The sequence below is a fragment of the Hibiscus syriacus genome, unplaced genomic scaffold (genome assembly GCF_006381635.1).
Source record: "Hibiscus syriacus cultivar Baekdansim isolate YM2019G1 unplaced genomic scaffold, ASM638163v2 tig00111239_pilon, whole genome shotgun sequence".
Taxonomy (NCBI): domain Eukaryota; kingdom Viridiplantae; phylum Streptophyta; class Magnoliopsida; order Malvales; family Malvaceae; genus Hibiscus; species Hibiscus syriacus.
The window spans coordinates 164,612-183,327 of record NW_024063031.1 but is presented as its reverse complement, the minus strand read 5'-3'; the positions used below and the strand labels follow the sequence as shown (position 1 = coordinate 183,327).

The following is an 18,716-nucleotide window of genomic DNA, read 5'->3' as shown; positions in this document are numbered from 1 at the left end:
TTTTTTGAGCTTTATAAAGCTGGCACAGTTTCTGGTTGACAGCTGTTGGAGCTATTTGCATATTGCCCGATCATCATCTCGTACTTCCTGAACATTATTGGCTAACTGTTTCCATTGAACTTTGATGCATTATCTGCTTGCTAACCACCCTGAAATAAGGTTTGTGTTATGAAAGCCGCTTTCATAGCCTTTTTCGTGTAGGAACATTGGTGGATCCTGGAGTTAAATGCTGGCCAATAGTCCACCTTGGCACATAGAGACAGGTAATTTCAGGTACCACTCTGCTTCATTTTGTTCAAATAATTTGATCTCTAATTGACATAATCTCCTCTACTATCCTGTTATCCTAGTTATAACCTCTTAGCTCTTTTGTTCTTCGCTGCTTTTGGGGGGACAAAGAAGGCAGAGGGTGGGGGTATTTGGTTGTGTCTGCTAGGTCTTGTCTGGTTCGATTCGGCCTTCAAACCTAATTTTAGGGGTTGCTAATACATCTGTTGGGTAAATTTCAGAACTCCCCCTTTTCGTGTTCGGAGCTGATAAGCTTGATAACTTGATGTTCATAGTCATTCCAGGTCCTGTGGTGTTCATTACTCTGAGCAATGTAGGATTTGATTTCCCTCTTTTTCCTTTTCACCTTGATCTGTATTATATCTGTTTGATCTTGTAGATTCAAAATGGATTGAGGGCACTATCTGGAGCCAATACAGTTGATTCTGTATGTGGTTCAGGTCTTCCATGATAGACAATTACGACATTATTGTAGGCTTCATCAAGCCAATGGTTACCGCAACGGAGCGGCTACAACCAATAGTTTGATAATTGATGTTTAAAAAACTTAAAGATCATATTCTACAATTGTCCCCCCCCCCCCTTTAAATACATATTATGAGTACATGTAATCATCGTTTGCCAAGTATTTTGAAGATTTCTTGAGAGGTTGAAAGCTGCAACTAATTACATGGATGGTTAGGTGATTATTGCAATAACCCGAAAAAGGTTTGAGAGGCTATAATCAAATTTGAAATTCCAAGTCAAGCGTGAAAGGCGAATAACCTGATTTTGTCCAATCAGAACTAGAATTACGGTGGCATAAACTCGACCTAATCCTCTAGTTCACATGGTTTAGGGTTTAACACGCTGCGGTGGGTGACAAGAACCCACAAAACATATATCCAATCCACAGGTAGAAGAGCAATGGCAGCTATTCTCTCTTTCGACCATTACTCTTCTTTACAGCTCTCATTGGATCTTTGAGCGGAAAACATCATTTTCAGATGAATAATTTTTTTCAAAAATTGTATTTCTATGTTTAGTTTATCGTCATTTCTGTCTAGCGATAATAATTTATTACTAATAATATCTATTTTTTTCATAAAATAATAGGAACATCATTCCCTTCAAATTCTTAGGTATTTGACAATTCTTATTATTTTGGATAAGATTATTTCCGAAATAATTAGAGTTCTTTTCATGTTGATCATCAGTGTAAGTATATGTATCTCTCACTATCATGATATATAAAAATAAGAGAAAATAACTTCAGTGATTGAAAATGCCTTATAATATACGATTTTAACCAATTTTTTTTAGATTTGCGAAAATGACCAATAAATTCGTAACGTGAACTCTAATTTCGCAACCTAGTTTCCAAATTCGCAACGCGAATATGTAAATCACATTGCGATTTTACGAATTTGCGTTACGATAATCTGTAAATCGCAACGCGAATCTGTAAATCGCAACGTGAATCCGTAATTCGCAGCACAGAAGTCAAATTCGCAACACAGAAGTCAAATTCGCAAAGCGCGTTTATTTTTGCAACGCGAATTTTATTTTCGAATTCGAAACACAATATTAATATCGCAACACAAATGTAAATAATATAATCGTAAATCATAACCTAAAATCCTAAATCACAACTCATTCCCATCTCTATCTCTCACTCTCTCCGGCGACATCCGTCCCCATCTCCGACGAAATCCGTCCCCATCTCCGACGAAATCCGTCCCCATCTCCGACGAAATCTATCTATCTCCATCTCTCAGAGCCACCCTCACAACCATTCACGGTCAGAAATGGAAAATCAACCACCGAGGGTTAGTTTTTTAATTATTTTATTTTGAAATTTTTGTATTATTATTAGATTTTTCATATTTAAATTGATGATAAATTTACTGGTAATTTCAGTAATAGATTAACCATTTCACTTAGATTGCTTAGTAAATTCATTCGGTTGCTGCCAATACTGCTAAACTATTTAGTCTTTATAGTATTTGTCTTTGTTTTGTCTTTTGGTTGAAATAATGCAATTCATTCAAGTTTCAATTTGCAGAAGACTATTTGAAACTTAAATTCGCAACGCGATTTTAGTTTCGCGTTGCGATTTTAAGTTTCAGAAACTATTATTCTTCTGCAAATTGAAACTTGAATGAATTGCATTACTCCAACCAAAAAACAAAGACAAATACTAACTTCACAGTGTTGCGAATTTAAGTTTCAAGAATAAACTACTACTCTTTATGTTGTCCTTGAACCTGCACTAAACCTATTTGTTGTCCTTTTAAATGTTTATATAAGTGTTTACTTCTGGAATGTTATCTGATGCATTTTGTGAACTATGATAGAATAATGACTTGGGTGAATACCGTGCAAGTTTGAAACATATTTGGATTTGTTTTCACTGTTTAATATCATGTCTGTTTATAGTGTATAATTTGTATTTTTTGGTATATCTAACTTGGTATGTTTATTGTTTTTGTAGAAATTTTTTTCGACTTCATTGACCTTAAGGAATAAATTAAGCCTAGCCACTACAATTGCGTCGACGCTTACACCTATACAAAGAAAATTGTTTGAGGATACTTGCTTCGGGCCATGGCTGAAAGTACAACATCCGGGTGGATATGCTATGTTGACCCATTTGTTTCTTCATACCATGACTAACGATCTACCCGAGAGGATACAACGTGGTGATGAAGAGATATGGTTTCATTTTCCTCCGGCGTACACTTGTTTTGGGCGGGAGGAGTTTTGCTTAATCATTGGTCTACGCTTCGGACACGATGATGTAGGTCGGTACACTAGTCATATCACCCGCTCATCATGGTTATCTCGGTTTTTTCTTGAGCTGGCAAAGGTGAAGCCGAGTTTACACGTCGATGACTTGAAAAGATTATTTGTTAAAGATGGTTGTACTCAGATGGATGACCTCGATGTTGTCCGAGTATGCCATTTATTACTTTTACATGCCGACTTTTTAGGCAAAGAGGCCAGACAACCTATTTATGAGGACTTAATATTATTGGTAGAGGACCAAAATGCATGAAACCTGTTTCCATGGGGTTCATATCTATGGAAAGCTACCTGGAAAAAGTTATCGTCTGCCTTTGAGGACCGAAAAAAGTTTGCGTGGCCATGGTTCCAAATACACTTTGGCAGGCTTTATTTGGGCCTTTAAGGTAAGAATTTCTATATAATGTTTCCAAAATTATAATTAATTATTTAACAATTACTAATGTTTGTGTATTATATTGTTTGTAGATTTGGATATTTGAGGCTTTTCCCAGCATGCAGACATATGCAATCAAAAATTCAAATGATATTCCGAGGACTATTTCCTGGAGGAGGATCCGACTGTTGGATTGGGAAGATTTATTACCATATACGACGATGAATGATGTATGTAACACCCCCAACCCGTATCCGACCCGAATACGAGTCCGAAGTGTCACATTGACTTTTCAAACCTTGACTCTTCAGAAAAATCCCGGGAAATTTAAAACTTTATTTAAAACAAAATACAGACTTTATCAGAGTGCTCGTACTTAATGACTTATTACATGCCAACACTTTATACATAACCAAAAACATACTTTATCAAATATTTCTGATCTGATCTTTTGGTAAGGAAAACTGACCTGTCTTGCTCCGCATCACTCCTTACTCTTCTCGAAACCTACGTGTGAAACAATCACACGCTAAGTCGAAGACTTAGTGAGGCATAACCACTTATAATGCACTTTAAAACCTATATTGATACATGCATGGTTTGTTCTATCATGTTACAGCAAGTTCATGCATTTTTCATATCGTATAAAATCATATCAGAATAATTGCAGTAAATACATGCATACACATAATTCATCATTAACAGTTTATCATATAATCACATACTATTTCAATCAAACACTATACACACACAATATCATATCATTTCTATAGCATTTATCATACCACTAACTTATATTTGTTCATATCTCTGGATTAGCCCATGTACATATGTGAGAACTATCGATATGTGAGTCTATAGAGGTTGTGCACTATGCTGTCACCACAGCTCGTATAAATGCACCGAAGTGCCCCGTAGAATTGCACCGAAGTGCCCGTAGAATTGCACCGTAGTGCCCGTAGAATGATGTCCATAAGGACCACGTAAAATTCCTTAAGAATCATATACATATACTATGGATCAAGTATGTGTCTTTCAAGACTTCACACAGGTTCCAAAGGATATACATATGTCCTAAAGAACCGAATAAACCCTCGACTCTTGGCATGCCAACTATACCCCTAGCTCTCATGACACATAACATGGGCGTTATCATTTATTTCATTTCAAATATACACATAAACTTGTAATTCACTTTCACATATCACGTATCACATAGCTTCTTTTCATATGATCACATAGTCACGTAGTTCACTTACCCGTAGATCATTTCCATATAATTCACATGTCACATATGTCATGTTTTCCTATAATTTCTATCATTTCTCATCCAATCACCTTTATTCATATAAACATACTTATCATATCTTGTTCACCTAAAATCATATACTTCATATAATATATCGAAACACCTAGAACACTTTCACGTAGCTTATAGTCATAAGTTTTGTCTCGTATCATATACTTGTTTTCACATATATATTTCCTATCAATTCTTATGCCATCACATAATTCCTTTAACATACATAACATATCATGTAACATTATAATAGAAATACTTATAAGTCATATCACTTAAAGCACATATACTTATAGTCACATTGCTTATATCTTAATCGTATGCCTTCTCTTAAACATATATATTCACATGTTCAGGTAATTCACCATTTCATCACATAATTGGGTATTCATATAACTCATTTCATTTCATTTCATTTCATATCTATCTATATATATATATCCTCAAGATTATCCTAATATAAATCATATAACACTCTTATATTTCGTATTCATCTAGGGCAGACTTATAAACATATCTCACTTTTATTATTTCTATATATAATCTAATCTGTTACTTAATTCAATTTCTTATAGCTCTTATAATCTTCTCATATAACTTCACAAATTTCTATCATTCAACCCATGTGTTATAGTTTTATTTAAACCTATGAATCTTTCCCATCTAGCTTATCTTATACGTTCATCTTATCATTTATGTTCAAATCCCCTAGTTGGTGTACTATTTTCACTTCATCCTATAGATCAATATTATCCAGTTTATTTCACTTATCATATAAAAATATAATTATATTTTACTATGATCACATAGTTTATATCTCATACTTTGCTTTCTCATGTTCACCTATATCATGTCATATGGCTCATATCTTTCTCATGCAGTCACATAGTTCAGTTTCACATATGTATATATATATACCTTATATAGCACATACTTCTCATAACATTACATTCAAAACCATGTCAACACATATATTCATGCATACATACAATTCATGTCATTCATATACGTATAATCATATATTCATGCATTCCAACATAGGAAATAGACTTGTCGCAAGTCTTGTTTCCATTTAGCACCATAAACTAACTAATATGCACTCACCTGGCCTCACTAGCCAATTCCAATCTCTTATCTTTCCCTTGATCGATCTTACTTGCTAAACGTTCCGGAATTGCTTTATGCGTAGAATCTACATAAATGTACATTTCGAGACCATCATTAGATACTTACACCTTGTAATTGGATACTATCAATTTAAACGAACTTATTAAATCCATATCCCCAATTTTCCTTTAGGGGGAATCGGTTCCCCCCCCATGGGGGTATCGGTTCCCCTATGACATACTGGAAATTCTTGTTCGTTTGAAGGGGTATCGGTTCCCCTTGAATGGGTACCGATTCCCCTTGCCCAGAAATCATATTTTCAACCCGAAAATTACTTCATTTCCTCTCAAACACTTCATATATCATCCCCTTTTCATCCTTAACTCTAGTACACATACTTAAACCAATCTATATTCATTTATTTCATCTTAAACCTCAAAATTCTATCTTCCATATAAGATTCAAAAATCATACCAAATTTCCAATGTGTTCTAATTCCAATTCTAACACTTCCTACCTCTTAATTTAATCCTTGACAAGTCAAATTCAACTTCACAATCTATTAACTCCTTCCATATCAAAAATTCACTTAAAAACTCATTTTTCTTAATTTCTCATAACTTGTTAATCTTTGAGGTTTAAGCCCCCTAAAGCTTTCCTTAATCTTTCTTAATATCCCAAGAATCAAAACAAGCTTTAAAACGAAAGAATTAACCAACTAAAGACTCACTTACCTTATACCAAGCTTCACGGTGGAGAGGAGGAAGAAGAAGACTGAAGAATGCTCTGGACTCTTCTTCATACGTGCTTATTACCCTTAAAAAAAAATTATAAAAATCTTTCTGGTCAAATGACCATAATACCCTTAATTTCCTTTAATAATTACCAAATAACCTTCAATATATATTCAAATAATCATTGAATTCTTTCATTCTTCTACTTTAGTCACCAAATTCTGAAACTTTACAATTTGGTCACTAACCCGGTATTGCGGATGTTACAAATCTCCCCTCCTTTAAAAAAATTCGTCCTCGAATTTTTCACTAAACAACTTAGTAAGAACATATCTTCTAATGTTCTTATGTTACTTCTTTTACTTAATCCTTATTTCTCTTAGTTCTTCAACTACCTTTTTCCTTTAGACATCTTTATCATGTTACTTATCCTATAACCAATAGCATCAGTTCTTATCACTCAAAATCCTTAATCAATCAAATTCTTTATCAAACTTTAATTACCTTATAACCATACCAAACTTGTATTTCGTCATCATTTGACCAAAATACAACTTTAAATCTTTTTCAATGTGTCTATATCAAAAATTGTCCTATGTACTTCCATAGTAATCGTATCTGAACCTTTAAATCAATCCCTTCCATTTCTTTATTCCTTATTCCTTATACATTAATCATATATTTCCTTTCATGTTCACATACTCTTGTCTTATTACTTATACTCATCTTTATGTACCAATCTTCATTGCATCCTCATTACTTTAATAACCCATTTCTATACATAATTTCATTCTTTATCATTCTTATACTTGTATTTTCTTCCTGAAGATTCCATGCAAACACTTATCTCAGTTTCTACATCATAGCTATCTGCTCAGAATATACAACCATATTCAAATTCACATCATAATCAATTAACTCAACTTTATCTTTTCCTTCAATCCTATTATTCTATCCCTTTTACTCTGACAGCTAGTCAATAATATATGTTCAATCTAGGGTACAAACCCTAATCAACCAAACACATACATCCTGTCAAATCGAAATTATCTTAAAAATTCACTTACTCAACTTATCAATTTCACCTCTATTCTCTTACATCCTGAAATTTCTTTTGCTCAAACTCAACATTCTGACTTCCTGTGTCTTATAATTTGATCATCGATATACACATTCTCAAACTCTTCTTATCAATCCTCAGCTTTACTTAAATATACAAATTCTTACTTCCTTTTCCTTTACTATACCTCATTATTATGATCCAAATATGCAACTGTATCCAGATCCATTGCAGATCTGGTTATCATATCCAGACAATATCTTATAATCTTATAATTCCAGTACATTTTTATCGCATACTCTAGTTAGCCAACGCTAACTTTTCCGTCTTAACTGCAAATCCTTATCATATAAACGCTCTGGCTTATACACAATGTTATTCCTTCATTTCGAACTCATAAGCTCTGACATATACATCTTATACACTTGTCACTGATGCACTTATCCTTGAGTTCTTCTATACGTAATCATCACGTCATTAGATCTCTTTTAACATTCTTATGGTGACACCCGTTCACCATATTCTATCTTATTCACATAATAGCAAAACTACTCTACATCGTTTTTCCGATTCCAAACGATGAAAATTTTCTATCATTAATCAGATATGATTTCAGCTTTCTGAAATCAACTTTTGATCTTACTAGGCATTTCCTGAGGTGTCCGCTCTTCATCCTGCCTGGCCAGGGCAAGTGAATAGCTATCACAATCAGGAATATCACCTTTCACTTACTTCGAAATTATCACGATCGGATTTCTACTGTGTTAAACTATTCTTATTTTATTAGCAAGACAACGTATTCCTTACACTATCAGATCAGAAATTTTTCAATCTATGTTGGCATGTACACCTTTTATGACCTTTTGGACTTCGGTTTATGCCGAGAATCGGCTAAACCATAGCTCTGATACCATTAAATGTAACACCCCCAACCCGTATCCGACCCGAATACGAGTCCGAAGTGTCACATTGACTTTTCAAACCTTGACTCTTCAGAAAAATCCCGGGAAATTTAAAACTTTATTTAAAACAAAATACAGACTTTATCAGAGTGCTCGTACTTAATGACTTATTACATGCCAACACTTTATACATAACCAAAAACATACTTTATCAAATATTTCTGATCTGATCTTTTGGTAAGGAAAACTGACCTGTCTTGCTCCGCATCACTCCTTACTCTTCTCGAAACCTACGTGTGAAACAATCACACGCTAAGTCGAAGACTTAGTGAGGCATAACCACTTATAATGCACTTTAAAACCTATATTGATACATGCATGGTTTGTTCTATCATGTTACAGCAAGTTCATGCATTTTTCATATCGTATAAAATCATATCAGAATAATTGCAGTAAATACATGCATACACATAATTCATCATTAACAGTTTATCATATAATCACATACTATTTCAATCAAACACTATACACACACAATATCATATCATTTCTATAGCATTTATCATACCACTAACTTATATTTGTTCATATCTCTGGATTAGCCCATGTACATATGTGAGAACTATCGATATGTGAGTCTATAGAGGTTGTGCACTATGCTGTCACCACAGCTCGTATAAATGCACCGAAGTGCCCCGTAGAATTGCACCGAAGTGCCCGTAGAATTGCACCGTAGTGCCCGTAGAATGATGTCCATAAGGACCACGTAGAATTCCTTAAGAATCATATACATATACTATGGATCAAGTATGTGTCTTTCAAGACTTCACACAGGTTCCAAAGGATATACATATGTCCTAAAGAACCGAATAAACCCTCGACTCTTGGCATGCCAACTATACCCCTAGCTCTCATGACACATAACATGGGCGTTATCATTTATTTCATTTCAAATATACACATAAACTTGTAATTCACTTTCACATATCACGTATCACATAGCTTCTTTTCATATGATCACATAGTCACGTAGTTCACTTACCCGTAGATCATTTCCATATAATTCACATGTCACATATGTCATGTTTTCCTATAATTTCTATCATTTCTCATCCAATCACCTTTATTCATATAAACATACTTATCATATCTTGTTCACCTAAAATCATATACTTCATATAATATATCGAAACACCTAGAACACTTTCACGTAGCTTATAGTCATAAGTTTGTCTCGTATCATATACTTGTTTTCACATATATATTTCCTATCAATTCTTATGCCATCACATAATTCCTTTAACATACATAACATATCATGTAACATTATAATAGAAATACTTATAAGTCATATCACTTAAAGCACATATACTTATAGTCACATTGCTTATATCTTAATCGTATGCCTTCTCTTAAACATATATTCACATGTTCAGGTAATTCACCATTTCATCACATAATTGGGTATTCATATAACTCATTTCATTTCATTTCATTTCATATCTATCTATATATATATATCCTCAAGATTATCCTAATATAAATCATATAACACTCTTATATTTCGTATTCATCTAGGGCAGACTTATAAACATATCTCACTTTTATTATTTCTATATATAATCTAATCTGTTACTTAATTCAATTTCTTATAGCTCTTATAATCTTCTCATATAACTTCACAAATTTCTATCATTCAACCCATGTGTTATAGTTTTATTTAAACCTATGAATCTTTCCCATCTAGCTTATCTTATACGTTCATCTTATCATTTATGTTCAAATCCCCTAGTTGGTGTACTATTTTCACTTCATCCTATAGATCAATATTATCCAGTTTATTTCACTTATCATATAAAAATATAATTATATTTTACTATGATCACATAGTTTATATCTCATACTTTGCTTTCTCATGTTCACCTATATCATGTCATATGGCTCATATCTTTCTCATGCAGTCACATAGTTCAGTTTCACATATGTATATATATACCTATATAGCACATACTTCTCATAACATTACATTCAAAACCATGTCAACACATATATTCATGCATACATACAATTCATGTCATTCATATACGTATAATCATATATTCATGCATTCCAACATAGGAAATAGACTTGTCGCAAGTCTTGTTTCCATTTAGCACCATAAACTAACTAATATGCACTCACCTGGCCTCACTAGCCAATTCCAATCTCTTATCTTTCCCTTGATCGATCTTACTTGCTAAACGTTCCGGAATTGCTTTATGCGTAGAATCTACATAAATGTACATTTCGAGACCATCATTAGATACTTACACCTTGTAATTGGATACTATCAATTTAAACGAACTTATTAAATCCATATCCCCAATTTTCCTTTAGGGGGAATCGGTTCCCCCCCCATGGGGGTATCGGTTCCCCTATGACATACTGGAAATTCTTGTTCGTTTGAAGGGGTATCGGTTCCCCTTGAATGGGTACCGATTCCCCTTGCCCAGAAATCATATTTTCAACCCGAAAATTACTTCATTTCCTCTCAAACACTTCATATATCATCCCCTTTTCATCCTTAACTCTAGTACATATACTTAAACCAATCTATATTCATTTATTTCATCTTAAACCTCAAAATTCTATCTTCATATAAGATTCAAAAATCATACCAAATTTCCAATGTGTTCTAATTCCAATTCTAACACTTCCTACCTCTTAATTTAATCCTTGACAAGTCAAATTCAACTTCACAATCTATTAACTCCTTCCATATCAAAAATTCACTTAAAAACTCATTTTTCTTAATTTCTCATAACTTGTTAATCTTTGAGGTTTAAGCCCCCTAAAGCTTTCCTTAATCTTTCTTAATATCCCAAGAATCAAAACAAGCTTTAAAACGAAAGAATTAACCAACTAAAGACTCACTTACCTTATACCAAGCTTCACGGTGGAGAGGAGGAAGAAGAAGACTGAAGAATGCTCTGGACTCTTCTTCATACGTGCTTATTACCCTTAAAAAAAATTATAAAAAATCTTTCTGGTCAAATGACCATAATACCCTTAATTTCCTTTAATAATTACCAAATAACCTTCAATATATATTCAAATAATCATTGAATTCTTTCATTCTTCTACTTTAGTCACCAAATTCTGAAACTTTACAATTTGGTCACTAACCCGGTATTGCGGATGTTACAATGTAAGTTAACACAAATACTACCATATGTAAACAAGTTATTACTAGTAGACGTTTAACTTTGTTTGAGCTTTTATATTGTTAGGAGGCCAATTATCCATTACAGAGGTTGACACCCAAAGAGGCTGATCTTGTCACTGATTGGTGGCAAGCTAGTAAGCATTTTTTTGATGGCACGGATAATGAGCAGCCCCCACTTCGAGAGCCATCACCTTACCCAGAGCCATCACCTAATCGAGCCGATTATACACCTCCACAACGAGAGCCATCACCTATTCCGTCACATCATCGAGCCTCTTCTCCATCATCACCTCATGATAGGCGACCGACAAAGATGCCACGACATTTATCTCCCTGTTCTCCACTTCCACGGGATGAGTTAGGGGAGTTACGTGAGGAGGTCGGTACTTTACGTGAAGACAATGGTGCATGGCGTGATGAGGTATGGTCTTTACGTGGTGAGGTAGAGGTTTTACGTGATGACAATGGTGCTTTACGTGGTGAGGTATCTACTTTACGTGATGAGGTAGCCGCTCTACGTGAGATTGTTGCATCATTGCAGAATGAGGTAAGTTTGTTTAATACTATATGCAAATAACTTTTTTTCGACATTATTTATTTGTTTATTTACTGATTTATGTATTAATTTATTTTTAGCGGCCCGATAAGGTAGATGCTTTACGTTGGGGTTTTCTTGCACGATGGGGTTCACGCATCAGACGTCGTGCACGTGCCATTACGTCACCGTTCACCCCAATAGTGCCAAGATTCTGTAAGAAGAAGCCCGATTCACCTGTCATCATTCAAGAAGCCTCTCCTATCGTTCAAGAGGCCCTTATCATCCTTCAAGAGGCCCCTGTCATCGTTCAAGAGGTCCCTCCCACCGTTCGAGAGCCCGATTCACATGACATAATATGTCGACATATTGATAAACCCCCTCAAGTGCCTAATATGATGGATGAGAGTTGGCTTTCGTATGAGTTACCAGTCAGTACCATTCCGGTATCTGAAGTGGAGAGGAGAACACTACCGGACACAATTCTAGATAATACCCTTTGGGCTAAGACCGTAGTTGATTTTTATCTACATGAGCTGAGCCAGGGGTGTTACGCTGATATATGCAAGCTCGACGATGATATGCATTTGTTTCTTGATCGATCTTGGTGGGGTGTGTTATTAGGGGTTGAAGACAATGACTATTTCGACCGGGGGGGTGAGTCTTATATTCTTCTTATATTACATTTTGATTAATTTTTTTTTTAAATTTATGAAATTCACTAATATATGTATTTTTTATAAAACAGCATATTGATGCATGAGTGTCACGTCTTCTGATAATAAGAAAATTGAAGAAAATAAAAAATACGCGATGGACTATTATGCCGACGTCTTTTCACGTAGCTCACTTAAAGGATCAGATAGACACTTCATATGTGTTGGGTAATGGAAAAGCTAAACTTTATCCTGCGTGGTGGGAGGTCGATAAGGTTAGTATTTATTTTTGAATATTTTAAAGGTGTTCATAAATAAAAATTTGATGTGCGCAATTGAATTATTATTTATGATTGCAGGTGTTTGTCTCTGTTTTGGAACGTCGTCATTGGCTTCTCGTCGAGCTTCAGCTCCCATCCCTGAAGACAATGGTATATGACAACATGTTGAATTACATACCATTGTCTGATTTGAGAGATATTATTTGTAAGGGATGAAGCGCACATTTGGCTAAATACTTGGATGCGATTGATTATTGGACTAATTCTGGAAACAAGAAGCCAAAGAAGTTCAAAGTTATAATGATCAGAGACGAGACCGCGCCACAAACAAACGTAGGGAGCCAGAGGGGATTATGGTTTTCTCGTAGGCATGTGCTTGGAACGTTTGACAACAGGAAGTAAACAGTTTCTACCTCCCACAGATAGAGATAGAGGTGCAGTAGGCTTGTGGTTTCAGCATTTTATGGCTAGAGTGATATATGCGAGACGCTGCCTACTTGCATCTGCGTGTTGAAAGTGTGCATAAACAATTGGTAAGTTTGAGCAAGTGTTGTTAACATATATACTCTTTATTGGTTTGAAAATGTTTGGTTAAGTACATAGAATTCAATAATTTGCTGTTTGTTGGTTTTAGATGTGTAGAAAGTGTTGTTTGAGCAAATGTTTGGTTTCTGCAGGTTAATCCTGAAGTGAGCTGCGTGAAATTGATGTATTTGTACATAAACAAATGTCTGCGTGAAATTGATGTATTTGTAAAAGTTGATTTGTAAAAGTTGATTTGTTTAATTGATGAGGAAATAAGAATTATTTTTTGCTTGTTTAATTGATTTGTAAAAGTTGACTTGTTTAATTGATGTGTAAATAATTCTTATTTTTTGCTTGTTTAATTGATTTGTTGTTTTAAATTTCAATCTGCATTATGTTGAAGGCAAAAAAGACCTGTTGAAGGTACACTTTCGCAACGCAAAAGTCAAATTCGCAACGCGAAAGTCAAATCCGCGTTGCGATAGTCAAATTCGCGTTGCGATTTTCACATTGCGATTTCACGTTTCGAATTTGACTTTCGCAACAATCGCAATACGAATTTGACTTTCGCAACAATCGCAACAAAAAATCTAATAAGTGATAACAACTGGACAGATCATAACAATGTTCAAACTCAAGTTACTAATGAATGTCTAACTGAAATGTTTTCATTCACACATAAAATACACATAATACAACGTTTGCATTTAAAAATCACCTAAGTTAATAAGTCCCAAAAGGTGAAGCCGGTTGTGATTGGGATTTTGATTTTGATTGCGATTTTGATTTCCTTTTGCTTGGCACCATATGAACATTCTCCCATGACCCTCCAAAATACAAATCTATCCAAACATGATCAACATTAGATGATTTCATTGTACAAATTGTAAATTAATTTACTAAACAAACGAGCTATAAACTACATATCATCACTAACTTAGAGAAGAACATACCTTTATTAAGTTGATAGTTGATAATGTGGGAGAAAAATCATTGAAAAATTATATAGAAATAAAATTATGTAAAAAAAAAAATGCCTTCCGAATATTATCCATTTTATCCAGCTCATGAAGATAGGATAACCGTTAACCGAAACAGTCTGAGAGAAACATAACTGATGTAGAAGCAGCTGCATATTTAAAATCTTGAAGGTGATCCATTTAGTTCTTAAACATTTAAAGCATCAGAAGTATTTCGGACTTTTGATTTGGGTGGTACACGGGTATTGCAACAAAATGCATCAAAAAATTCTCGAGAATTAAACGCTAGATCTTTTAATAATAATGTTAGAATAATGGAAGATACACATGTAAAGCATAAGTACCGGTACAATTAACAATGTAAACGGATAAAAGTTCTCCGGTATAATGAAAATAGCCGTAAATGACAAGTTGAGACGCTTGTCATGTACGCCTATTACCATTGCACCGGTAGAATTTTACCGTTTACATTGTTAATTTAGTAAAGTATCGGCAGTTTATACATGTGTACCCTTCAATTGTTTTTGTTATTATTACAAGTTGTAGCCCCCAATTATCGGGATTTTTAGTTGCCATTTGTTGCATTTCCCGTATACCACCCAGATCATACGTCCGAAACGTTTCTGACGCTTTAACTGTTTGAGAACCAAATGCATCACCATTGAGATTTTAAATCTACAACTGCTTCTACATCAAGTATGTTTGGCTAAGACAGTTTTGGTTTAGGGTTAACCTACCTCAGTGAGCTGACTGAAATGGATAGTATCCGAAAGACATTCTTCGGATATCCAATCTTCTTGCTTGTTAACCAAAAATTACGATGGTCGGGATTTCCCTCGCGTTTAAAGTTGAAAAAAAACAATGGAAATTAGGAATAATCAATGATAACATGCATATTGGCTAAGTTATTCCATTGAGTAAGTTGTTGTTTGGATGGAACAAAGGCTCAGGCTAATATTTATAGTGGAGCCGAAATTTATATTGAAATTCAAACTCAAATTGAAATTTAAATTCAAACTCCAATTACATATGAAATGAATTTGAAATGCAGTATTAAATTGAACATGGAAATTGCATAATTGATTCATACTGTTCAAGTAACATGCTTTATGAACCATCAACCTAAAAGACAATATTGATTGAGTTCAAAGCTGAGTTGTGAGTTGATGGGGTTGTCACACTTGTCACATGGTGGGAATAAAGTACTCATATGGAAGAGATAGATACACAACAAATTTATACTAAAAAAATGTTCAAATAATGTACCCACAACAACGAAATTAATCCGATGAAAAAGGGTTATTTCTAACGAATTCCGGAACATTATTTTCCAAATAATGTACCCATAACAATGTTCAAATAATGTACCCATAACAATGTTCAAATAATGTACCCACAACAATGTTTAATTGATTTGTTGTTTAATTTTCAATCTGCATTATGTTGAAGGTAAAAAAGACCTGTTGAAGGTACACTTTCGCAACGCGAAAGTCAAATTCGTGTTGCGATTTTCTCGTTTCGATTGTTGCGATAGTCAAATTCGCAACGCGAAAGTAAAATCCACGTTGCAATTTTCGCGTTGCGATTGTTGCGAAAGTCAAATTCGCATTGCGATTTTTGCGTTGCGAATTTAATTTTCACGTTGCATATTTGACTGCATAAAATACAACTGAAAAAGATAAAAGACAACAATCTGATAAGTGATAACAATTGAACAGGTCATAGCAATGTTCAAACTCAAGTTACTAATGCATGTCTAACTGAAAATGTATGCATTCACACATAAAATACACATAATACAACGTTTGCATTTAAAAATCACCTAAGTTAATAAGTCCCAAAAGGTGAAGCCGGTTGTGATTGAGATTTTGATTTTGATTTTCTTTTGCTTGGCACCATATGAGCTTTGGATTTTGATGAGGATCCATATTTTGGTAGAAGAAAAGATGATTGTGATGGCACTGGTGATCCACAGGTCAATCTTGTATGACCACTTTCCTTGCACCGACTACATGTTGATATCCTATTCTCTTCACCCTTAGACGGTATACGATCGTGATGTTTTGGTCGGCCAGGTAGCTTGCTGTCCATGACTGGTGGAAAAACTGTTTGTAAGTCATCTGGTATGTCCCACTCAGAAGGATGTGGAATATGGTAGACAATCTCGGCATAAGTCTGTCGATATACTTCTGTAGTGTAGCAATCCATAGCGTATGTGCTTGAATCATCTTGGTTTAGATGAAGAGCAACTTTTATAACATGGCCACACGAATAACCAGATGTTTGCCATTTCATACAACTACACGTCTTTGCATTTAGATCGACAAGTCCATTTAAGTTATTATCCAATACTTCAAACAAAGTGTTTGAACATGGTCCAACTCTCCATGATGTTGACTTTACAACACATTTCGTTATCTTTTTTTCAGTCCATGGTGTAACACGACGTTCCAATGTTCCTGTAAATTTAAATAAATAATACTTAGTAAAATATATATTAAATATGATAAGTTACGAATTTAAAGAAATAATACCTGCATGGTTTCCTTTATTGTAGTAACACTGTTGAATAGAGGCTCAAAAAAACTCCATTAACATAGTAATGGGTAATTTTCGGGAATGACGACTTAGAGCGTTGATTGATTCTACACTATTAGACGTCATGAAACCATATCTTGCTCCAAGTTGATATACTCTTGACCATCTTTCAAACCCAACATATTCTAATGTTTGAGCACATTGAGGCAAAACACGTCTTAAACAATTTATATGCTTATTAAAATCCACTTCCCGATAAGCTTTTACAGCCTTCCAGTATGTCCATTTGTGATTTTTTATACCAGCATACCTTAATTTTAGATTTATGTACAAATGAACACCACAAAGTCCATGAAAAGCATCTGGGAAACACCTTCTAACAGCGTTGTTAATTGAGTTTGCCCTATCGGATATTATTGTCAGATTACTAATAGGACCTATGCAATCCCTAAGATGCCCCATAAGCCATGTCCATGAAACAGAGGTTTTAGATTTGCCAACCCTGTAAGCTATTGGCAGTATCTCATTGTTAGCATCCATGGCTACTGCTAATAAGTTTACTCCAAGGTATCGACCTTTCAAATGTGCTCCGTCAACTATAATAACTGGCCGTATGCAAGTAATAAACGAACGAATCTACAAAATAATATACACAAGAAATATAATCATTTAAACGTGAAATGAATGTAACTAACAAAAATTAGTCAACAAAATTATATTGATTTACTAACTGCAGCACCAATGGCGATAAACAACAACTCAAAGCGTCCATCTCTATCTGTTTTGATATGAGTTACCGACCCAGGATTTTTCAGGTTTAAATTGTGACAATAAGCCGTCAGTTGTGCAAACGATGCTTCTGGTGACCCACTCAATAATTCCAAGGCATAACATTTGGCTCTCCAAGCTTGAGAATATGAGATACTAATCTTGAACCGAGCATTCATGTCAGTCATAATTTCACATCCCCGATATACCCTGCCATTCAAAAACATTAACTCAGCCAGAAAACCACCCAACACCTTTTTGTTTGCCTGTCTATGATGAGGAAAAACTTGGGTTCTTGAACATGTATGTTTATCAATAAAAGTCCTAACTTGAAACATTTCGCAATCTTTTATCCTCTTTGCAATCATACGCCACGTACAGTTTTTGTCAATCATACACCTTGTTTCGAAACAATATTTGCTTGATTTGTTAACTTTTAGTTGATAGCCATCTTCCACACATTTCGTATACAAAGCTATCTTCAAGTCTTCCTTTGTATCAAAACAATCATCTTTCTTGATACGAATAACTTTTGTGTAACAATCAACTGCTATCTTTACCAACTCTTCTTCTGGTATCTGAAGTAATTCTGGCATATTCCAGTTATACTCCCGTGTCATTTTCTTCTTCTTTTTTTTCTTCGGGGACTTCTTCTTCTTCTTCTTCTTCTTCAGGGT

The 18,716-nt window shown here is 34.4% G+C and overlaps 1 pseudogene; it reads left to right on the top strand.

Annotated features, from left to right (window-relative positions):
* Positions 1 to 226: 226 nt before the first annotated feature.
* Positions 227 to 18,716, top strand: part of LOC120157298 — a 77,384-nt pseudogene continuing 58,894 nt past the window's right edge.